This window comes from Adiantum capillus-veneris, chromosome 17, assembly GCF_014529385.1.
Source record: "Adiantum capillus-veneris isolate H3 chromosome 17, ASM1452938v2, whole genome shotgun sequence".
Lineage (NCBI taxonomy): Eukaryota > Viridiplantae > Streptophyta > Polypodiopsida > Polypodiales > Pteridaceae > Adiantum > Adiantum capillus-veneris.
In genome coordinates this window covers 8,812,432-8,837,576 of record NC_140947.1, presented here as the reverse complement: position 1 = coordinate 8,837,576, position 25,145 = coordinate 8,812,432, and positions in this window count along the sequence as shown.

The following is a 25,145-nucleotide window of genomic DNA, read 5'->3' as shown; positions in this document are numbered from 1 at the left end:
GCTTTACATACAAAGTGACTTTTGTTGGAGTATTACAAAAGCCTCACTTAACCAAATGAGTGTTACCTTTCTCATACCAAGCACAAGGAGATTGCTTCAACCCATAAAAATCTTTCTTACATTTGCCCACTTTATCTTCTTGTCCTTTCTTGACAAACCCATGAGGCTGTGTTAAATAAACTTCCTCAAATATATCACCGTTCAAGAAAGAAGTAACAATGTCTAATTGATGTACATTGCATCCAAAATCATCTATCAATGCACATAGAATATGAGCAGTAGTCATACGACAAGCGGGAGCAAAAGTCTCTTCATAATCTATGCCTTTTTGCTATGCATAACCTTTTGCAACAAGTCGAGCCTTGTAGCAACCAATCTCACCATCTTGCTTACGTGTCAACTTGTAAACTTACTTTGTATTGATGGCCTTTTTTCTAGGAGGCAAATCACATAAAGTCCATGTGTCATCTTTTATAAGTGCATCATATTTTGATTGCATGATAGCCATCCAATTTTCAAAATTCTGTACTTCATTAAAAAAAAAGAGATTGTTCCACATCACATAAACTAGAAACAACCAAAGCATAACAATCTAATGCATAAGATACATGGCTAGAACTCGAACAAGTACGCCTAGACATAGGTGCATCCAATTTATTGTCATGCAAAGTACGCACTAGCCATTTTGGCATACCTCTAGCCTCCTCATTCTCAGCCCTTTCCACATCAAGTACATCATGTACATCTACATCAGTAATAGGCCTCTCTGTAACATTTTCATAAACCCCCATAGGTTGTACATTTGCCTCATTGGAATTTGCATTCAAGTTTCCACCATTAAAAGGAGGCAACAAAGTGTCATAAATGTCCTTTGAGCTTACATTGTTGTCTATGGTACATGATAACAAAGGTTGAACAAAATCTTTCACAAACACAACATCTCATGAAACTAAAATACATTTTGTTTGTGGATGGTAGAACCTGTAACCTTTACTTTCAGTATTGTTAAAAAAAAAGCATTTAGCAGCCTTATCATCCAATTTCTTGCATTACATTTGTGACACCGAGCATAAGCTAAACAACCAAAAACGTGCATGTGATCAATAGATGGCTTCTTATCATGCCATGATTCATAAGGAGTCATAGACCACAAAAATTTCATAGGACACCTGTTAAGTATATAAGAAGTATACATGATGGCCTCAAAACAAAACAAATGTGAAAAAGATTGACTCTTGACCATACATCGTGTGCCATTTTCCTAAGCAACCTGTTTTTTCTTTTAGCAACACCATTTTGCTAAGGTGTATACAACACTATACATTGGTTGTTTTATCCCACGATTAGCTAGAATGGAGGGTGCCCATAGTACATTTTCATCCATAGCTTGAAATTTCAAGAAGCACATGAACACTTTGAACTTAGCTTTAAGTAGATACACCCTTGCATGCCTAGAGTAATCATCATTGAAAGTCACAAAGTATAGGTAATTGCATAAGGACAGAGTTTGCATAGGCCCACGAGGATCACTATGCATAAGTTGCAATTTGCATGTAGAACTTAAGGAACTATCCTTTGGAAACTTGGAACATTGCATCTTACCCAAAATACACCCTTTCCAAACATGCTTAGAAGGTGCTTCAAGAGACATTTAGAGACATTTTCAGCCATAGCCAGAAATTGCTTGAAGCACATGAACACTTTGGAGTTAGCTTTAAGCAAATATACCCTTGCATGCCTAAAGTAATCATCAATACAAATCACAAAGTATAGTAGATTTAGAGACATTTTCTGTTGGGTTCAAGCCCTCGGTCAGTTATCTTGAGTGTCTAGCCTATGGGAAATTCCCTTTATGGAGCATGCAGGTGACTTCACTTGGACTCCAAGTTATGCATAGCAAGGCTACCCTTTATATGTAAGGTCAGTTTTTACAAGTAATACACAAGAAAAGAATATAGCGTGTGGTTGCTTTTACTGTGTCGAGTCTTTTCTCTCTCTCGTGCTTTTTTGCTGCTCATCTTCCACGCCATGGTTTGCCTCAGGCTACACCCACCATAGCTAGCTTAGACCACAACAACTGGTATCAGAGCCCTACTGGGCCTCGGCTCTCGGCTCTCGACTCTCGACAAAACCCTCGTGGGTACAGCCGCTTACACAGAGGAGAACTACACAGTCGACCTACTTGGACTCGCACAACGTATGCATCAAATGAATCGCCCTGACTGTCTGAGAACATTCCGTCAGTGCATCGTCTCCTAAATCGGCCTTCTCCGCCTGCTGCAAGCGATAATCGTCCACGCGCCATCGCTGTGATTGTCTGCAGCAGAAAAATTCGTTTTTCCTTTATATTTTTGTTCACACTCTTATACATTGGCCACTCAATTGGCTTTGAGCAAAGGTGTATTCACACCCTCAGTCCTTCAAGCAACTTATTCACATCCCTATGCTCCTAGTAGATAAGCAAGTTGCAGACGGTGACCAACAAATCATTCCACATCGACACGCAGGACTACAGCTCCCCTGTTTTTGGTGGCGTGAGAAATAAACACCAACATGTCCAATGGTATAACCATTCAGTCATCCCAAGCAAAGGTATATGACATGCATCATGTGCCAATGAGTGTCAAATCAAGGCAGGTTCTTGGGACTATGATCAATGAAGATTTATTTGGTATTGAAGATCAAGAAGGTGATAGACCTGCAGTTGCAATACATGCGGTGCATAGGCATGTTCCAAGTGCCAAGCAAGTTTTACGACATGTTCGAACACATCGAAAATTGCCAGAACAAAGGAGAATCTCCTTTGAGACTACAGTACAAGGTTTAAAAACTATTTTTTGTCACTTTTGGTGTCATAAATTTGTCCTCTTTTATTGTCAAAACCATCATAAACTTTCAGTCAAAGCCTTATTTTTGCCTATAAATTGTCAACTATGGTCATGCCATGTCAAAAATTGTACGGGTTATAGACATTGCCACACAGATAAGTGGTAAGACCTCCCAATTTTTTGTCAGTTCTCAGCCCATTTTTGCTGCACTCTCATGAGGTTACTGGGTACACCTTAAACCCAAGGTTTGGCAGTGAACCAAAAACTCCATTTTTGGTAGCTAACTTTTTTTGACCTACACCCTATCTGTTCAAGGGGGGGTTACTGATCTAGCACCAGATTATGGATACACCAGAAATCCTTGGTTGTGAGAAAACCTAAAACTCACGGTTGACGAGTACACCAAAAACTCGAGGTATCATGAGTTGCTTGTCCAGTTCAGGCTTGAGGGGGGGATTGTTGGGTTCAAGCCCTCGGTCAGTTATCTTGAGTGTCTAGCCTATGGGAAATTCCCTTTATGGAGCACGCAGGTGACTTCACTTGGACTCCAAGTTATGCATGGCAAGGCTACCCTTTATATGTAAGGTCAGTTTTTACAAGTAATACACAAGAAAAGAATATAGCATGTGGTTGCTTTTACTGTTAGAATCATTTACAGATTCTCTAACAAAAATCATATAGCAAAAATAGAGCTTTTCATTGACTTATCAAAAGCAAGCGTATTTACCAGGGATATGGTGTTCCCCGAATCATTAGCATCTATGTACATGCTCTTTTCCCTGTAGGTGAAATAGATTCTCCTTTTAGGAAACTTCACGTTGACAGCCATGCGGTTGAACCATGGTGCCCCTAGGATAACATCCTCATGTTGGAGAGGAGAGATTAAAACAAAATATTCTTTGTCGACATAGCTTTGGATATGAAGTCTCAACTTCCCAATCAAGGAAGTAATGGAGGCTTGCTATCCCTTGAAAGCTCCATTGGCAGTTACAGTATCTCCCATCTCGAAAGCTTGAATGTCCAACTTAGTGGCCAACTCTGTTGATATAAAGTTGTGAGTAGAACCAGGGTCAAACAAGATGAAGGAATCGTGCTCCCTTTTCCCCAAGCATAGGAGAGTGATGAGCATTTGCAACGAGTATCCTCTTTTGGAGCTTCAACCATGGAAGCTCTAGGAGTGTCATTGCGTACATTTCTTTTGGGGCAAGAACGATAACCATGTCCTTGCTCCCCACACTTAAATCATTTATGGTCTTTATGAAAGGCCTCTAATTCTTTGGGAGAGAGCTTATTTTTACCTTTGTAAGCTCCCTTCTCCTTGGCCTTGTTTGGTGTTGGTGTTGCCTTGGGAAGAGTTTTGAGCATTGCTCTTCCCTTTAGCTTCGTTTTGATCCTTGTTTTCCATGGCTTGAAATTTCTTCTCGCCCCTTGTTGAAAATCGATCCTTGAAGCAGCCATAGTGTGGTGGATGACTTTGGTGATAGTGCTAGGCCATTGTGAGTTGACATACTCGGCCATTTCTTCAATTAATCACACAAAATTGTTGCTTTTGTTTGGCGAAGTCTATCCTTCGAAAGGCTGTAGCTTTGAGACGTAAATACCAAAACTTGTCTACATATTTGTGGATAGACTCGTTGAAGAGCAACTTCAAGCTCCACCATTCAGTAAGCACTTTGTCCTTTGCATTGCTTGCAAGGAATTGCTTCATGACAGAAACTCGTAGAGTTTTCTATGTCTTTGGGGCCTCGCCATTGCCACGAAGGCTAGCCCACCATTGACGAGAAAATTTTTGGAAGTTCATAGCTACATGGTGTAGCTTGAAGGACTCCGTGAAGCCCCCGTCTCCAAAGGCCGCATCAAATTGTTAGATGAAGGCCAATACTTTGTCTGTGGCACCAAAGGTGCCATCATAGGTGAAAAAAGAGATACTCTTTCCTCACTCTTTGAACTTCTTTAGGTTTTGTGATCTTCTGCATGCGGGTATGATTTGTGATGTCCTCCCCTCTTGTATTCTCTAGGAGAATAGCCATAGCTTTCATCGGAAGAGGAGGAAGGTGAAGAAGAAGGAGAAGAGGGTGACCTCATTCTTTCCTTTTTCTTCCTTTGTTTCCTCTCTTCCCTCTCTTCCCCTTTGAAGTGATGGGGAGAAGGACTATGGGTTGACCGTTTCCTCTTGCGAGGAGTTGGAAATAGTCTAGACCGCCGTCTTCATGGAGCCACATCTTTAGAGGAACTTAGGGGTTCACTTCTTTCTCATTCTTTGGATTCCTCCTCTCTCATGGGAGAGAGTCTTCTTTTAGGAGTCTCATCAAGAGGCCTCCTAAACTCACTCTCTCCTCTTGGAGAGGGAGGGAAATCCCATAAGCACGAAGTTGTTGAGTAACTTCGGCTTGCAAAGTAGGGTTGCCCATAGCTTGATGCAACCTAATAACAAGATACTTGATAAACATAGGGGCATCATCATTAGCACCTTCGTGTGCAAAATTAAAGTTATCAATGTTCATTCTACTCTTTTGGTTATTGTCAACCATGCTAATTATACTTATGTGTTTACTTAGTGTATTCTTTGGCAATTCAAAACCTTAGTTGCTACTCCTCTTAGCCTTTGAAAATAAACATTCAAGTATCTACACCCATGGCTCGAATTGGTTAATTAAAGAGAGTAGTAGGGTGGGTCTAACATAGCAGAATTGCCGAGGGATAGCTCCTTTTGGACTTCTTATGGCTCAATGATGGTAAAGCCGTAGGCAACTCTAAAAAGACCCCATTATTAAAACCAAAGCTCCCAAGGTGTGCACCATATCACACATAATGGGCTCAACAAAACCGATAATAGATCCCAGTTCCACTTACCCTAATATAATTAACAAAATCAACCATTAATGGGCTACTTAAGGACCTCTCTTCTTAAGTAAGAAAAGAGAAACCAAATGCTCTGATACCAATGTAATGGGAATGGTCTATGAACTTTGAGAATAGCGAAATTAAGAGAATTAAAGTGAGCATTTTTGTGCGATCACTTTCAAAACATAGAGGGTGAACTTAATTGATGGTAGCAACATAAACATATTACTTAATTAACTTGGCATGAACAATACTTTTGCAAGAGAGACTATAATTGAAGTACCTTTGAATGTAAGAACATTATACGTGTCATCCCACATGTAGAATTGGCCACGTCTTCAACACACATTCAAATGTGCATGTGTGACAAAGTGATTGATTATCCTTCATGTCCCAAATGATTTTAGAGTTGAATTGAGCATTTGAGGTTTAGTATCCTATTTTGATGTGAATCAATCTTATGCTTAGTGATCGAATGCCTAATAGTGTTTTTACTCCCCCTCTCTTTATGTTCTTTTAACTCCCCCTCTCTATCTCTATGTGCGTTGATGTATCAAACTTATACTTATACACAAAAGAACATAAAAGTTCAAAAGATAGCTGCTTTCAACAAAGGATAAAGATTGCACAAAAATGACTCAGTCTTAGATTCATTTTTGTGCATCAAAGAGAGAATGAAATATCATTCTAGTGCTTTTATTAATGAGATAGTAAAAATAAATGGTTCTAAAGTAGAGGAGGTCAGATTCTTTAGTGCCGGACAACAACTAAGCCAAAAAGACCCTAAGTAAAGATAGAATTATCACATGTATCCATATAAACAAGATAACAAATTTGTTATCCCTGAATACATATTATAGGTGTCAATGAACTTATTAGTGCTATCAGTGTCCTACTTAGAAAACTGTTTAACTTAAACCTACTATCCTTTTTAAAGCATCAAATGGTGCAAAGTATTTAGGAGACACATAACCCTTCCAAAAGTAAGTAGATAAACCAAAAGAAGTGTATTTCCACATGTTTTTATTGTTATAAGAAGTCCACCACCCATTCTGATCCAAATGTCAAAAAATCCCCTTAATTTTAAAGTGTTATTATCAAAAGGCCACTACCCCTTTTGATCCAAGTGTCAAAAGATCCCTCTAATATTTGTAAAAAAATTGTGATTTATTTCAAATATGATATAACTTTTTGATTTATAAACATAAAGAAGTATTTTTTCTTATGTGTTTAATGTGATCAGAAGGCTACCACTCCTTGCGATCCAAGTGTCAAAAAGGTCCACTAAATATTTCAAGAAAATTGAAGTAATTAAGATATGATGTAATTATCCTTTCAAAACTGAATGGCTAAAAAGTTTTTTAATTGTTGTGATTAGAAGGCCCTCACCCCTTCTGATCCAAGTGTTATCCCAAAACTTTTTGAAGTGTGAAATATCCTAAAATATGAAGTATCATAAAATATGTGTGCAAGGAAGGGGGAAGGAGAATATATTTTTTATGTTACTTCACACTTCAAAAAGTATTGGGACAACGCTTGGATCAGAAGGGGTGAGGGTCTTCTGATCACAACAATTAAAGAACTTTTTTAACCATTCACTTTTGAAAGGATAATTACATCAAATCTTAATTCCTTCAATTTTTTTGAAATATTTAGTGGACCTTTTTTACACTTGGATCAGAAGGGGTGATGGCCTTTTGATCACATTAAAAACATTTGAAAAAAAACACGTTCAAGCTCTGATACCACTCAAGCTAGGTGGCATCCTGTTCCCCCTCCCACGTGTGCAGGCCCTCCAAGTTGGAGCTTGGGATCTTGCAAGGGAATCAGCTTCTGAGAGCATTGAGCTTGCAGGCAGGTAGAACGAGCAGAGAAAATCGAACCTTGGCACAAGCATGCGAGAAATGCCTAGGGGACTGTAATAAAACGAGCAGCAGGGCTTTGGTGGTGTCACACATACACACACACACACACACACTCACACTGTAGCACTGAGCAAAATTGGGCATCCCATGTGCAGGCCGAATCAAAGCCAAAACCGTGGCAAATTGAGAGGACAGCGAATCCGACAAAACTTGCAAAGCCAATGAGCAGCAGACAATGCTGAGCACTGCAGAGTAACAAAGCATCAAGAAAAGCAAGGTGACATCAAGCAATTGAGCAGTGTATCGAGCTAAAAATCGAGCTCATGTAGAAGCACTCGAAGAGCAGTTGAAGGTAGTAAAGAAAATTGTGTTTCGTGGTGTATACACACACACACACACACGCACACAATCAACAGTCACCCGACATTGACAGTATTCTGCTAGAACATTTTCTTTTTAAAAAGCTTGTGTACAAGAGTGTGTTCACACACCAGCTCACATGGTAAGGAATCCTTTCTCCAACTCGGTGACCAATTAGCAAGGCTTTGCATTGGCGGGTTTTTTAAAAAGCTGGTGCACAAGAGTGTGTTCACACACCCGCTCACACGGTACTTGGACAAGAGATTTTAGGAGCTCTTTCTCCCAACTCGGTGACAACTTAGCAAGGCTTTGCATTGCCAAATTTTGAACCATTCCCGGCCTCAAGAGAGAGTGAAAGAGCATTGATGGCTTCTTCGTTTCTCATGCATCAGTTTGGCCCAACATCATCGAGAATCGACAGGTTTTGGCACCCTTGGTGTAGAGAGTGAGAGAGACAACATGTAGGCTTTCTCGATGCTCTGCATCGGCGTTCCATCGGTGTTTGACACCAACATTGGCAACACTTCCCGACACACACTGACGTTCCCAGAGACAGACCAATTCTTGTGGACGAGGCATTCATGACATGCACAGGTGAGGTACCTCTATCATAGAGAAGTGACACCCGACATCGGCATTGAGCACATCGATCGCATGCTCAACATAGTTTTGGATTCAACCTTTTGGTGGCTATTCGACTAGCTATTTTCGTCTAGAGGCAAAAATTGGCATCGACCTCCTAGCCTACACCAACATGTAGGTTCATAGGGGGGCTTTTGAGCCCACATACACCCAGTTTACAGGTTTTTCAGATACGCACACAGGTACAACGCCTTTCCAGCATTCTTCGCAATCATTTTGGCACGAGTTTTCTCTACGGATGGTTATGTGTTGATAGATGCATATCTTCTTGAGCACGCATAGTGCTATTGAGCTCTTTTGAGAGCAGATATCCCTATAGGGATTTTTATATTGCATGCAACAGTTCTTGGCATCTGTTTGTGCGTAATTTCTCATGTACATTGAGTTGCGATTACTGCCTATTGTACATCGTGTGGAGCCATTTTTGACGTTTTCAACAGTTTTCCCGGTCGTTTTCTGAGACTCAAATCGAAAGAGCCCTTTCTCAGGCTGTAGCTAGTCTTGAGTCAACTTAGCCTTTGGAGGTTGTTTGCATGAGGTTTTTATGAGCTAGAGTGTTCTTGAATGTTGAGACACTTTCCCTGATATAGGTTGTTGGAGTACCCCTCTTTCAGTATCCTTGCCATAGGCTATGTATCTGGACCGACACTTTTGCTTAGGACACTGAGTTGGTGGTCACATGATAGTTTGTTATGTCAGTCTTATTACCAAGTGGTTACTTTTGTTAGTTTATGTGCTGATTTTGTCCTATCGGGTTTGAGACTTTGCTCCCTGTATAGAGGAGACTCTGTCAAATTTTTCTCGCAAGTCGACCATATGGGTTCTTGGAACATTTGACTGCTTACAACCATCGATTTTGTCTCATTTTGTCTTGAGTTTCTACTCTCGTTTTAGAGGAAACCTGCCAAAATTCTCCCATCACTTTTTGCCATAAATCTTGATCATTTTGTCTTGAGTTATGGCTACTAGTAGTGCTTCAGAAAGGGAAGACTACTACATAAAGAAGTTTGATGGGTTGACATTCTTTATCAAACAACCTTTTGCGTGATCTATCTTTGTTGATACCATGGAGATGCTTTATGGCAAAGCATTCTTTGGCACAAGAACAAATAACTTTCTTGAAAGCTTCCCATTTAGTTTCCAATGGTGTGTCATATTCAAGCTTTGTCATCCATAACTTTTGCTGATAATTTCTCTTTCCTTTGGCTGAGATTATCATGCTTAGTTGCTTCTCCACATGAAAGGTCAATACATAAGGTCCGATGGTCAGACTCTGGGGTCCATTGGCCAAACATAAAACTCTTTATGCGTTACATGATGGCTTCGGAGAGTAGCACATAGTTAATCACATTGTCCCCATTATGTAACCTACATGTAAATCCATTGGTTCCACTCCATAAAGATACACCATTGGCAATGAGAATACCCGTGCTATTACACATGTGTGAAAGTAACTTTCCATAGTGATCCGGCTCTTTCTCATCCATTGAAGTATGATCATACAAGTGAACTTCCTCCAACTCCCTTGAAATGAATGGCATATCAATTTGTTGAGTATCATGTTGCAATGTTTTTGTGCAAGCATTCATATCCCCAAATACAATAACATCACCTTCGCATTTGAAATAAGCAATGTCCTCTTCTAAATCAAAAAATGGCTGATCTCTATCCATGCAGGCATAAAAGGGGAATCATGATGAGGAATGTAGCAACCGACTACAAAAATGGGTGCTCTTTTTGGTGTCATAATTTTCAGCCATACATAACGTTTGTACTTGTCATCTTTCACAATTGATACAAATTCCTCCAATCCTTTCTTAACCATACATGCTACCCCTCCTTGCCCTCTTTGTTGGTTGAGATTCTTTGACCACATCAATGAATGTACAGCCGTTAATCCTTTGTGTATCATGCTCCCAAGTTTCAACAAGAAGTACAACATCGGCTTTGCTTGTTAGTTCATCAATGCCAACCCCCGCATTCCATGGGTATCCGTTACAATTCCAAAAGCATATTTTCAATTGTAACTCGGTCTCATAGGTCACGCATCCCTATTTGCTCGCGGGATTTGTCTCCTCCTTGGGCACATTTTCTTCGTGAGAGATCTCCTTGTTTTTCTTATTCTTTTCATCATATGCCTTGCGGCGCATATTTTGTTGCTTAATAGTGTGATCTTCACATACAAAACATTTTGTATCTCTCAAATAGATCCAACTATTATCAAGGATAATCTTTGGTTTGGTCTCATCCGGTATGGTGCATACAATCGGCCGTTCTCTTGAGTGAGAAGCTCCTTGCTTACCCACTCTATGTGCTCCATAGACCATAACTCCGAACATGCCAAAGTGGGTTTTGAAGAAATCTTCGATAACAATGGCAAGAGAAGGAGAAGTAATGAGTGAGAGAGGGAGTTGAAAAGATATATATAGTTAAAGATGCCATCATTTGTGTTTTTTTTAATAGTAAGTTTCTTTCTCTCACACACCATAACTCCCACCCTTCTATTCCCCTCTCACGCTCTCTCTCTCTCTCTCTGAGTCTATCTCTCTCCATCTCTCTCTCTCTCTCTCTCTCTCTCTCTCTCTCTCTCTCTCTCTCTCTAGTAGACAACCAATTTTTGACCTAGTAGACATCAGTTTACTCTTTTGATCATAACTTCTTCATCCGAACTCTGATTTAGGTGATCTATAGCCTTAATCAAAGAGCACAACGCCCTCTACGCATTCAATGGAATGATTTGCTGTAACATCGTCTCAAAATTGAACAAATTGTTAAAACTTTGTGTTTTCATTGCCGACTTGAAGGCAATGTCAGACAAAACTCGCAAGGGTGGAAAATCCACACTCGCCATTGAGAATGTATAAAATCTCCGAGGAATTTGGACGCTAATCCAGCCATGTCGTCTACAACAACAGAAGTAATGATCATGGCTTACTTGGTCTCATTACAAGAAACCGTCAACAAGCAAGGTGACGAGTTGCGTGTACTTGCAATGGAGAATGGCACTTTAAGAGTTCTTGTTATGGAGAATGCGCACCTCAAGAAGGTTCTTGAAATGCAAACAACATGCTTGATGCATCTTGAGAATGAAGTTCGAGAATGTAAGCGCTCTCTTGTTGACATAAATGTATTCAAAGAGCGCTTGAGCAAAGTTGAGAGTGATCATGATTGAAAGAGGAAACGAAAGATACAATACGACATGATGTATGTGAGATGAGAAATGCATCTAAATCATGGGTTGATATATGTAAGGATAATGTGGTTTCTACATCTTCTATCACGCAAACCTTTGTCCAAGCAAAGAATATAGAGAATGTGGACACTTGAGAATTGCAAGAACGGCAAGAACGCTCAAAGAACATCGTCAATCGTGGAATCAAGAAGGAAAGCATGGAAACACCTCAATCTCTTGCGGTTGCTATTAAAGAGTTTTTTGCTACATACTTTGGCATGTCTAGAATCATGGCTTATGGTGCACATCGAGTTGGAAAACAAGGAGTCCCTCGCTCGAGAGAAAGAACTATTGTATGTACCATGGCTGATGAGGTAAAGAGAAAGATCATCCTCGACAATAGTTGAATCTACCTAAAAGGAACGGGTTGTTGTATATGAGGATCACACTCTTATGCAACAAAATGCACATTGCAAAGCATACGAGGAAAGAAGAAAGAAGGTTAAGGTGTCATCTCAAGAAGAAAATCCACTTGAGGAGGATGCAAGTCCACTCAAAAAATAGGGACACATGATCTGTGAGACCAACTCACGCTTGCGAATAAGCTTTTAGAATTATCACGGGTATCCATGGAATGCAGGAATTGGCATTTGATGAGCTTACCAGTGACTCTGATGTGATACTTCTTGTCGAAACATGGGAGCATGATGTGCAACAAATTCTTGGATTTGACAAATACAATGTGCATTCTTTGATGTGGGAAAAAAATGCAAAGCAACATAGAGGCCAAGGAGGCGTAGCATGTATGATAAGAGGGTTTGAAAGATGTTCCCATCGTCAAAGAAGATAAGTATCAACGCTACTTATGGTTGAAAATTAGCCCACCAAATGGTCAACTCATGTTTGTGGCTGGTTGCTACATTCTTCACTATGACTCCAACTTTTATGCTCACTTGGATATGGATAGAGATCAGCCCTTTGTTGAACTAGAGGAAGACATTGCTCATTACAATGACAAGGGTGAAGTCATTGTCTTTGGAGACATGAATGCTCGCACAAATACGTTACAACACGACACACAACAAGTCGACATGCCACATGTTTCAAGAAGAATGGATGACTCATACATGTATAATCGAAGTTCTAATGATGCAAAAGAACTTGATCACTATGGAAAGTTACTTCTACATATATGCAATAGTACCGGAATGCTCATTGCAAATGGTGTATCTTTATGGCAAGGCACCAATGACTTTACATGTAGAAAGCACAATGGTGATAGCGTGATTGACTATATGTTGTTTTCGGAAGCCACTCTAGAATGCATACAAAGCTTTACACTTGGTGAATGGAATCTGGAATCGGATCATAGGATGTTATGTATTGACCTCAAGTGTGGTAAAAGACCCGAGCATGTAGCCTCCAATCATGATGTGAATCATTTGTACCTACCTCTAAACTTCAAACGAGCACTTGTATATGCTCATATGGTGGACCAAATGTTAAGCATGACAGAGCATCAAGAGAGCCCAACATTAGAATGCAAGTGGAAAGTTTTCAAAGAAGTAATTTGCTCTTGTGTGAAGGAATGCTTTTCGGTGAAACACTTGTCTTGCAAAAGGTCTTAGAAGAGTAGCACCAAGAAGAAATGGTTGGACATGGAATGTAGTCAAGCCCAAAAACACATGCTAAGTTTGGATGTAAGCAAAGATAGGGAAGTTTACTTGGAGCTTTCACACACATACAAAGTACTTGTTCAAAAAAAGAGGAGAAGGTGGGAAGTCAAAAAACAACTTCTTTTAGCACAAGAGAAAGCACATGTATGTGGCAAGTTTTGGAAAATTCTAAAAAGCAAGCGTGTTGAGAGCTTTGGTGACTTGACTCTTGAGGATATGTATACACATTGCAAGAACCTCTATGAACAACCCAAGTTGATAAGATGGAGTGTTGTAGCTCCTTTTCGTTTATGCCTCCCTTCTTTACCATCGAAGATGTATGCCACGCGCTTGAGAAACTTGCTACTCGCAAGGCAGGGGACCTTCAAGGTATCAAGGCTGAAACGATTAAATGGACAAGGGAGAAAACACGGTATTGGATACGTGATATGTTTAACCTTGCACTTCAGCATGGCATGCCTAACGATTGGAGTACAAATTGGATCAAACCTTTGCAGAAAGGAGGAGATCTAAACAATGTGAACAACTATCGCACTATAATGGTTGTTTCTTTGATGGCAAAGTTATTTGGATGTCTCATGGAGATGAAGATAAGTGAATGGGCTGAAAAGAACAACAAACATACGCTTGGCCGAGCAGGTTTTCGAAAGCATCATAGCACTATTGATCATCTTCTCTCTCTTCGAGTTCTTATGGAAGCGTCTCAATTGAAAAGAAAAAAGTTGTATTGTTGATTTGTGGATTTCAAGAAATCTTTAGAGACGTATGCAAATCCTTCAAGTGCCGATAGAATTTATGCATACAGTCTTTCGCATCTACCAAAATGTGATATATCGACTACATATTAGAGATGGAATTTCAAATATTTTTGCAAGCACCATAACAAACTACACACAAAGAAGCCAATCTAGAACCAATCGGGATGTAGCTGGGATGGAGCCAAAAAGCACCAGATCGCTTCTAGGCCAAGCAATAAGACTTTTCTGCCTTCTTTAGGGTGGTCATTTCTTCGTTCATAGAAGGGATGTGAGGGTGTGGAGCATCCTTGCCATCGTACACTTCCAAAACTACAACGGAAAAGCAACCCGATGGCAATTTGCTCCCATGAAGGTAAGCCAAGTTTGATGTCTTGTCAATTTGATCTACACCGATTGCCTCTCCGTTGTAATTGAACTCAACATAAGCGTTAGTATCAAATTGCTTGGCCATTTTACTTGTGAATAGAATCTACAACATGAATGATATGATATGAAAAAGACGATGAAATTGTTATATTCTCTCTCTCACACTCCCCCCCCCCCCCCCATACACTCACCATACATGTCTCTCTATCCTTCCCCCTCTTTTTTGCCCCTCTCTCTCTCTCTCTCTCTCTCTCTCTCTCTCTCACTCTCTCTCTCTCGCCCCCCCTCTCCCCCCCATACACTCACCATACATGTCTCTCTATCCTTCCCCTCTCTCTCTCTCTCTCTCTCTCTCTCTCTCTCTCTACATTATGCTCATTGCAAGTTCGAGAGTCTGAGCACCACACACTACTAGAGTGCTCAGCTTTTGGTCACATCCGAACTTGCTTCCCTCACATTTTTAGCCATGACTTAGACCTACACACTTTCCTCTCCCAAACACAATGTGGGCTCTCCATTGCGACTCTCATCACCACGATTTTGGAGCATCGAGAGTCACTCATCAACCACACACATACTACATCACATGGAACCTTGTTCCCATAGGTCATATTTGACCTCCGAGGAGGATAATAAAATCTCTCTCTCTCTCTCTCTCTCTCTCTCTCTCTCTCTCTCTCTCTCTCTCTCTCCCCCCCCCCTCCCCCCCCCATTAGTTCTCCCTGTCTATTTTGATCTTCCACCTCTGTCTCTCCACCTCTCTCTCTCTCTCTATGACTCCAACTTTTATGCTTGCTTGAATATGGATAGAGATCAACCCTTTGTTGAACTAGAGGAAGACATTGCTCATTACAAGGATCAAGGTGAAGTCATTTTTTTTGGAGACATGAATGCTCGCACAAATATGTTACAACACGACACACAACAAGTAGACATGCCGCATGTCTCAAGAAGAATGGATGACTCATACATGTATAATTAAAGTTCTAATGATGCAAAAGAAGTGGATCACTATGGAAAGTCACTTCTACATATGTGCAATAGTACCGGAAGGCTCATTGCAAATGGTGTATCTCTATGGCAAGGCACCAATGACTTTACATGTAGAAAGCACAACGGTGCTAGCGTGATTGACTATATGTTGTTCTCAGAAGCCACTCTAGAATGCATACAAAGCTTTACACTTGGTGAATGGAATCCGGAATCGGATCATAGGATGTTATGTATTGACCTCAAGTGTGGTAAACGATCCGAGCATGTAGCCTGCAATCATGATGTGAATCATTTGTACCTACGTCTAGACTTCAAACGAGCGCTTGTATATGTTGATATGGTGGACCAAATGTTAAGCATGATAGAGCATCAAGAGAGCCCAACATTAGAATGCAAGTGAAAAGTTTTCAAAGAATTAATTTTCTCTTGTGCGAAGGAATGCTTTTCGGTGAAACACATGTCTTGCAAAAGGTCTAAGAAGGGTAGCACCAAGAAGAAATGGTTTGACATGGAATGTAGTCAAGCCCGAAAACACTTGCTAAGATTGGATGCAATCAAAGACAAGGAAGTTTACTTGGAATGTTCACACACATACAAAGCACTTGTTCAAAAGAAGAGGAGAAGGTTGGAAGTCGAAAAACAACTTCTTTTAGCACAAGAGAAAGCACATGCATGTGGCAAGTTTTGGAAAAATCTAAAAGGCAAGCGCGTTGAGAGCTTTGGTGACTTGACTCTTGAGGATATGTATATGCATTGTAAGAACCTCTATGAGCAACGCAATGTTGATAAGATGGAGTGTTGTAGCTCCCTTCCGTTTATGTCTCCCTTCTTTACCATTGAAAATGTATGCCGCGCGCTTGAGAAACTTGCTACTCGCAAGGCAGGTGACCTTCAAGGTGTCAAGGCTGAAATGATTAAATGGACAAGCAAGAAAACACGATATTGGATATGCAATATGTTTAACCTTGCACTTCAGTATGGCATGCCTCATGATTGGAGTGCAAATTGGATCAAACCTTTGCACAAAGGAGGAGATGTAAACAATGTGAACAACTATCGCACTATAATGGTTGGTTCTTTAATGGCAAAGTTATTTGGATGTATCATGGAGATGAAGATAAGTGAATGGGCTGAAAAGAATGGCAAACGTGCACTTGGCCAAGCAGGTTTTCAAAAGCATCATAGCACTATTGATCACCTTGTCACTCTTCGAGTTCTTATGGAAGCGTCTCAATTGAAAGGAAAAAAGTTGTACTGTTGCTTTGTGGATTTCAAGAAAGCTTTTGACATGGTACCGCGAGGAAATCTTTGGAGACGTATGCAAAGCCTTCAAGTGCCGAGAGAATTTATGCATGCAGTCTTTCGCATCTACCAAAAAGTGATATGTCAATTACGTATGGGAGATGGAATTTCAGAATTTTTTGCAAGCACTATTGGTGTCAAACAAGGATGCCCACTTTCCCCAACCCTCTTTGGGCTACTCATTGATGAATTGGAATGCATGGTTCTTGACTTTATGCAGCAAGAAGGCATAGAAGAGGTTAAGATTGGAAATGTGGTGATCATGCTTTTGCTTTATGCCGATGATGTAGTGCTCTTGGCACATACCTTAGAAGATGCACAAAAGCTTATGAGTGTCTTGGAACGCTTTTGCCTACATAGCGGGCTGATCGTGAATGGATCCAAAACCAAGGTTATGCTTGTAAAGACCCTCAATGATGAAAATCCATGCATTGTATATAACAATGAGAAACTTGAAGTGGTAGATCACTTCAAGTACCTTGGCCTTGAGGTTCCATCCAATCATAAATGGAAGGATTGTGCAATGCGTCGCTTGGAAGCCGGAAAGAGGGCCTATTATGCATTTGAGAACATGTGCAATGCAGGAGAGATCAAGTGTTGGGCTCTCAAAAAGTACCTCTTTGACACATTGGTGACACCGGTGCTTCTTTATGGAGTGGAGGTGTGGGGTGGAAGCATCGGGAAGTCTACTTGGAAAGAGTTTGAGAATGTCCAAAAGCGTTTTCTCACCAACTTTCTCTAAGTCAAGACACAAACACCCTACATGCTCTTACTTCCTGAGTCCGGATTGCTTCCCATTGAGGTCTTGGGCATGCAAAGGGTTGTGGAGTACATGCGTAAGACACAACGTAGCCCTTTGCATCGACTTCCTAGAATCGCATATGAAGCAAGTCAAATGGTTCAAAAGACATGCAAGAGCAAAATACTAAGTTCGGGGTGGATGCTTGATATCAAGAAATGGTTTGGAAGATGGGATGCATGTCACTTGGTCAAGGATGCGTCGATCGACTCCCAAGTTAATGAGGCCTTCTTACAACGCCAATGTATCACGGCTTGGGAGAAATCCAGAGGTTCTCGCTTCAACCATTACACCACACACGTTGCCCCAAACTACAAATCTCTCTTCTTCTCGGAACGAGGTAACCAAACCCATTCCTACATCCTTGAGCCCATCCCGTTGAGTGCGATCCGCACCATTGCCTCCATTCGTCTTAGCTCCCATTCCCTACGCTGCGAGACAGGACGTTGGGGCACTGGCGAGGAGTGTCATCGACTTTGCACCTTATGCCCTCGTCAAGTGCGAGAGAGTGAGTACCACACACTACTTGAGTGCTCAGCTTTTGACCACATTAGGTCCTCTTTTCCCCATATATTCAGCCATGATCTCTCCCTACATACCTTCCTCTCCCAACCACGATGTGGACTCTCTATTGCGACGCTCATTTCAACCATTTTTGAGCATCGAGAGTCACTTATGAACTCCACTCACACCACGTGACATGTTCATTTGGTCCCATAGGTCATATTTGACCTCCTAGGACAATAATAGAACTATCTATCTATCTATCTATCTATCTCTCTCTCTCTCTCTCTCTCTCTCTCTCTCTCTCTCTCTCTCTCTCTCTCTCTCTCTCTCTCTCTCTCTCTCTCTCTCTCTATCTCTATCTCTCTCTCTCTCTCTCTCTCTCTCTCTCTCTCTCTCTCCCCCCCCTGCTCTTATCTCTCTCACATACCTCTTTCACCTCTCCCTATAACTCTTTCTCTCTCCCTTCTTCTATCCATCTCCATCTCTATCACTCTATCTTTATATATATTAATCTCTCTATCCCTCCCAACCTCCTTCCCCCCCCCCTCTCTCTCTCTCTCTCTCTCTCTCTCTCTCTCTCTCTCTCTCTCTCTCTCCCCCCCCCCCCCCCCCGCTCTTATCTCTCTCACATACCTCTTTCACCTCTCCCTATAACTCTTTCTCTCTCCCTTCTTCTATCCATCTCCATCTCTATCACTCTATCTTTATATATATTAATCTCTCTATCCCTCCCAACCTCCTTCCCCCCCCCCCCCTCTCTCTCTCTCTCTCTCTCTCTCTCTCTCTCTCTCTCTCTCTCTCTCTCTCTCTCTCTCTCTCTCTCTCTCTCTCCATATTCCGGTTGTCGCGTCCTATAAGTGGGTTTCGGGTGATAAGAACGCCCAGGCGTCTACCACTCGGAAAGAACCCGCCAGCTCGCTGTTCAGGGTATGTGGAGCTTCCTTCTTCTCGCATGCCTTGCTATCATATCCGCGCATCTCTTTGTCCAGGAGGTGGAGTTCGTGAAAGTTACTAGTGACGATGACTATTATTCCGACGCGCCTGACCATTCAAGGTGTATCGTGAAACGAATCATGTTTAGTGGGGGTAAACTGAATTTTTCCATACCATATAACCCCCTAATTCTCATTGTTGCTCGGTTCCTAATAGGTGTCTCGGTCTTCCAATTGGTCATCTTCCTCATCCTCCTCTTGTCTTATCAACCTTTTGAGAAACCAGTGGGGCCCACCCTAACAGTTATAGCCTCCTCTTAACTCATGTTACTATTTAATAAATACTGACAGTGTACACTTATGATCTATTACCACACACATACCCCTACTCCAGTTTGGGAGGGTCTTGTTGGGGGAAAAAGGGAGTTTGGGCCCATACCAGCCCCTTTTCCAAGTGTCCTCCTAGCGGAGGCCCCGACGCCTTCATACTCAAAGCCTCTCCTATCCTCCCTCCCCCTTTTGTATTGTAATAATATAAAGGGGGTGGTAAAAGACAAAAGGTCACTTATGAATGAAAAAATTGCTCTCAAATGGGCACCTAGATTGGCGAACGAGGACGCTCTGAGGAGGCATTCCTTGAGGTATATAGCTATGCACTCCTAAGTGCGTCAACATCTTGTTGAAATGGCCTCTACCCAGCTAGCATTAAAGACAACGTACGCGGCCTATAGCCAGTGGTGTGACCTTACCGGCACACCCAAGGTCCCTATCTAGGCCTTCAATAGGGCTCTTACATACCGACCAGTCGCAAAATGGCCCATCATTTCTTGAAAGCGGATGGTGAAAGGTATCATCTATTTAAATCTCACCTGCGTAGCTGGGCAGATGCAGCACCCTCCCCGGAGGAGGATAGCCAGCAGGTGTCGTCTAACTCCCAATAGCTGCCTTTCTCCCACTACCGGGTGGCGGCTATGCCCATCTAAGCCAAGCCACTCGTATACCAGCGGGTGGTTGCTCTCTTTTAATATGATAAGCTGGTCAACTCGCCAGAAGGAGGTTGAATGAACGATTAAAAAATGCGCGAAAACTTCGCAAAGGATCTTCACAAGCGTATGGCTCAAAGGTCTAGGGAGGATAATCCCTCTCAGAACCCTATAAACATTGGCTTCGGTTTGGGTTCACAGAGCTCTGAAACGAATAACTCTAGTGGCTCTACCTTTCTGTGGTTTATGACACTAGGTGGTAGCACGGCCAATCACGCTCCAAGCGGTAGTGCCGACGGACCCTCAGGGAGTGCTGGATCTTTTGACAGCCTAGGGGGCTGTCGAGTGGCCCTCCCCCCCCCCCCCCCCCCTTAACTTTGCCAACCCACTTTTCTCGAGCGACATAGACCGTCCGTCTAACAGAGAGATCTCGGAGGACGACCTGCCACCGTTCACCTTTGCCAATTTTCGAACTGCTAAGGTTCACCACCGGGAGCCTCTAACGAGGCCCTTATCCCCATCCCGTCGGGCATGGAGTGCCCCACTTGATGTAGACCCTATTTTGTTAGGAAATAAGACGTAGCTAAATAGATATAATTTGAGTAGATTACTTAATGGAGAGAGATAGATTTCACACACAAGAGATTATAGAGTAGAGAGAGAGAGAGAGAGAGAGAGAGAGTACACACGATATACGTGGTTCACCCAATGTGGGCTACGTCCATGGGAAAGCAGTCACTCGATGGATTTAGTACTTCAAAACAAGAAGTAGTTTACAAAGGGATTATACCCTTAATGGAGCTTCCGCCTTGCTTCACTCTCATCACCTCACACTCACCTTGTTGCATCAACTTCACACTATGAAATGTGTGTAGAAATGGCCTCCTTTTATAGGCCAAAAGGGTTGTCCTCTCTATGAGAGGCATCCATGTGTAGCCGCCCTTGTGTAGATAAGTCCAAATCGGACCCTTCAATCCACCCATGTGTGGCTGCCCTTGAGAAGACAAGTCCGCTTTTGAATTAGGCCACCGGCCACCGGCCATTGACTACCGGCCACCGGCCAACCGACGGTTGTTTTCCGGCCGCTGTCCGGCCATAATATTCCGGCAAAAATGAATATTCTGGCGAGGGGAAAAAAAAGTCTCAGCGGCTTCTGCCCCTGAGGCCCCTAAAGTTGCCCCTGGTTTTTAACTGTGAAAATTTTGGTTTCCGGTGAGTGATTTACCATCACGCACGATGGCTTCTCCTCATAATGGGGGCCTTACAAATGTGCGCTTTTACCACAAAAAATTACAAGGGTAAATCAGGCTCCATACTTAACAATCTCCCACTTGGAGACTGATCTCCAAACCAAACCTGTGACTGCTTTTCATTCTGGCTTCTTATCCTTGAATGCCGATTGAAGATGAGCAAAAGCTCAACTTCTCCTTGTTGACCACCTTTGTAAACATGTTTGCAGGATTTTCACTTGTATGCACCTTTCCTAGCTTTAGCTGTCCCTCTTCCAAAAGAGTGCGTATGAAGTGATATCTCACCTCAATGTGCTTTGCCCTTGAATGAAAGGCTGAGTTCTTCGCAAGATGGATAGCGCTTTGGCTATCACTGTACAAGACACAATTGTCTTGTTTGAATCCAAGCTCTTCTAAGAATCTGTGAAGCCACAGAATTTCTTTGCTTGCCTCCGTCATTGCTACATACTCTGCTTCCGTGGTAGAAAGTGAGACCACTTTCTGCGGCTTTGAAGCCCAGCTTATTGCTGTGCCTCCAATCGTGAACACATAACCAGTAGTGCTCCTTCGAGTATCTTTGTCACCTGCCATATCTGCATCAACATACCCTTCTAGAAAAATATCAGTTCCTCCAAAATACAAAGCATTTGTTGTTGTCCCTTTTAGATACCTAAGTATCCACTTCACAGCTTGCCAATGCTCTTTACCTGGGTTGTCCATGAACCTACTCACAACTCCCACTGCATGTGCAATGTCTGGCCTTGTCCAGACCATAGCATACATTAGAGAACCTACCACTGCAGCATATGGAACTTTAGACATATAGGCTATCTCCTCTTGTGTCTTTGGATACATATCCTTCGTTAGTTTAAAATGACCAGCCAAAGGTATAGAAACTGGTTTTGCATTTTGCATTGCAAACCTTTCTAGTACCTTCTTGATGTAATCTGCTTGAGATAGCTTTATTGTCTTCTTCGTCCTGTCCCTTGATATTTTCATACCAAGTATCCTCTTTGCAGCACCTAAATCTTTCATTGAAAAAGATTCAGACAGCTCCTCTTTTAGGTCTTTGATGTCTTGCATGTTAGCACTTGCAATCAACATGTCATCAACATACAACATTAGGATGATGAATTTCCCATCTCCCAAATTCTTCGTGTAGACGCAGTGATCCGAGTTGCATCTTGTGAATCCATGATCCAACATCCATCGATCAAACTTCAAGTACCATTGTCTTGATGCTTGCTTTAAACCATACAAGCTCTTCTTTAATCTGCAAACCATTTTCTCCTTACCTTTTACTTCATACCCCTTTGGTTGAAGCATGTAGATTTCCTCCTCTAAGTCACCATGAGGGAATGCCGTATTTACATCCATTTGCTCGAGATTTAGATCATGAGCAGCCACAAGGCTTAAGACAAGCCTAATTGAGTTCATTTTTACAACAGGAGAAAATATTTCATTGAAGTCAATACGTTTCTTTTGAGAAAACCCTTTTACCACAAGCCTAGACTTGTACCTTTTCTTCCCACCTTCTTCTTCCTTTAGCTTGTACACCCATTTGTTTTGAAGTGCCCGCTTACCTTTAGGCAACTCAACCAACTCCCATGTTTGGTTGCGATGTAGTGAGTCCATCTCCACTTGCATGCTCTTCGTCCATTCTTCTTTGGATTCATGTTGCATAGCTTCTTCGTATGATTCCGGCTCTCCAGAATCTGAGATCAAGAGATGGTTGAAGGAAGGAACAAACCTTTCTGGAGGTCTACTTGCTCTTGTAGATCTTCGGGGAATAGGTTGAGGCTCCTCATTTGGTTGACGTTGTTGCACATTGTCACCGTTTGCAGTCCTTGAGTCTTCACCGTCCTCAAGCTCCATGTACTCATCACCTGTTTCTTTTGTTTGTTTTCTTTCCAAGTAATCTTTGTACATATTTTGTTTGTTAAGAATTACATCCCTACTTCTTAAGATTTTACCATCTTCAGGATTCCATAGGCGATACCCAAAGTCACCTTCTCCATAGCCAATGAAGAAACACTTTTTGGACTTTGCATCTAGCTTTGATCTTAGGCTTCTATCTATGTGCATGAAAGTCTTACACCCAAACACTTTGAGAAATGCATAATTCACCGGTTTACCTGTCCATGCCTCTTCTGGAACTCCCCCATCCAATGTCGTTGAGGGTGACCGGTTGATTAAGTACACAGACGTACTTATAGCTTCCGCCCAAAGCTCAAGCGGTAGGCCTGCATGTAGCCGCATGCTTCGTGCTCGCTCCATGATTGTCCTGTTCATCCTTTTCGAAATCCCATTTTGTTGAGGTGTTCTTTGGGGTTGTCCTTTGCCTCGGAATACCATTGCTAGCACAAAATCTTTCAAAAGCTTGGCTGCAATATTCGCCTCCATTGTCGGATCTGAGACATTTAACCTTGGTACCTGTTTCATTCTCCACAAAGGCTTTCCACCTTTGAAATATGAAAAATACATCGGACTTATTCTTCATGACATAAACCCATGTTTTTCTAGTCGCATCATCTATGAATGTTACATAGTACAATGAACCACCAAGTGATGGTGTACTTGCAGGACCCCAAACATCAGAATGAACCAATTCAAGTTTTTTAATTTTTTCTTTCATTTCCTAATTTTTGAAATTTTACCCTCTTTTGTTTACCATAAACACAATCTTCATAGAACTCTAAGTCCACTTCTTTCAAACCTAGTAGAAGCTTCTTTGTTTGAAGGATTTGCATTCCTTTGGCACTCATATGCCCAAGCCGGTAGTGCCACACCGCACTGTCAACTTCTGTAGTTGCTGCACATGCTGAAGGTTGCGTGCTAACATTACACAAGTAAAGTGTACCAACCTTTTCTCCCTTGGCAACCACCAAAGATCCCTTTGAGATCTTCCACCGTTTGTTTCCGAATGCAATGTTGTGACCTTCATCGTCCAATTGTCCTGTAGAGATCAAATTTTTCCGAAGAGAAGGAACATGCCTAACATCTTTAAGCTTCCATTCATTTCCGTTAGCAGTTTTGACAGAAATTGTACCTTTTCCAACAATCTCACAAGCTTCATCATCTCCCAAGTATATATACCCAAAATTACCTTTGGTGTAGTCTTGGAAATGTTGCTTGTGTGGTGTCGCATGGAATGAAGCCCAGGAATCTACTATCTAGGAATTAGACACAGTGTCTAATGAGAGAATTAGAGCATCTTGCTCTACTTTACCTGCCACATTGGCCTCCAATGTTGGCTTGTTGTCTTGAGACTCTGTCTCCTTCTTCTTCTTGGACCAGCAATCCTTCTTGACGTGGCCCTTCTTGCTGCAGTTCCAACATTCAAGAACTGACTTTGTGCGTGACTTGCTCCGCCTTGAGCGATCACGACCCTTTTGGTTTTTGAACCTCTCCTTAGGCCTTCCTCTTGTTTCCACTGACAGTGCAGCACTTGATGATTCTCCTGTGCTTCTCCTTCGTATTTCCTCGCTTAGGAGAACACCCAGAACATCATCAAACTTAAGAGTATTTGTGCCAGAAATAGAATTACTTACAGCCATCACAAGGCTGTCCCAACTATCCGGTAGAGATGATAGTATAAGGAGAGCTCGCACTTCTTCATCAAAATTGATTTTCACCGATCGAAGTTGACTTATGTTTGTGTTAAAGTCATTTAGGTGTTCTGAAACCGAACTTTTCTCTGTCATCTTTAGATTGAACAAGCGCTTCATAAGAAATACCTTATTGGATGCCGATGGTTTCTCGTAGAAGTCGTCAAGTGACTTCATCAAGTCCTCCGTAGTATTCATCTCCGAAACATTGAAGGCCACCGTTGACGCCAAGCTTAACCGGATTGTTCCTGGTGCCTTTCGATCAAGAACAATCCATGCTT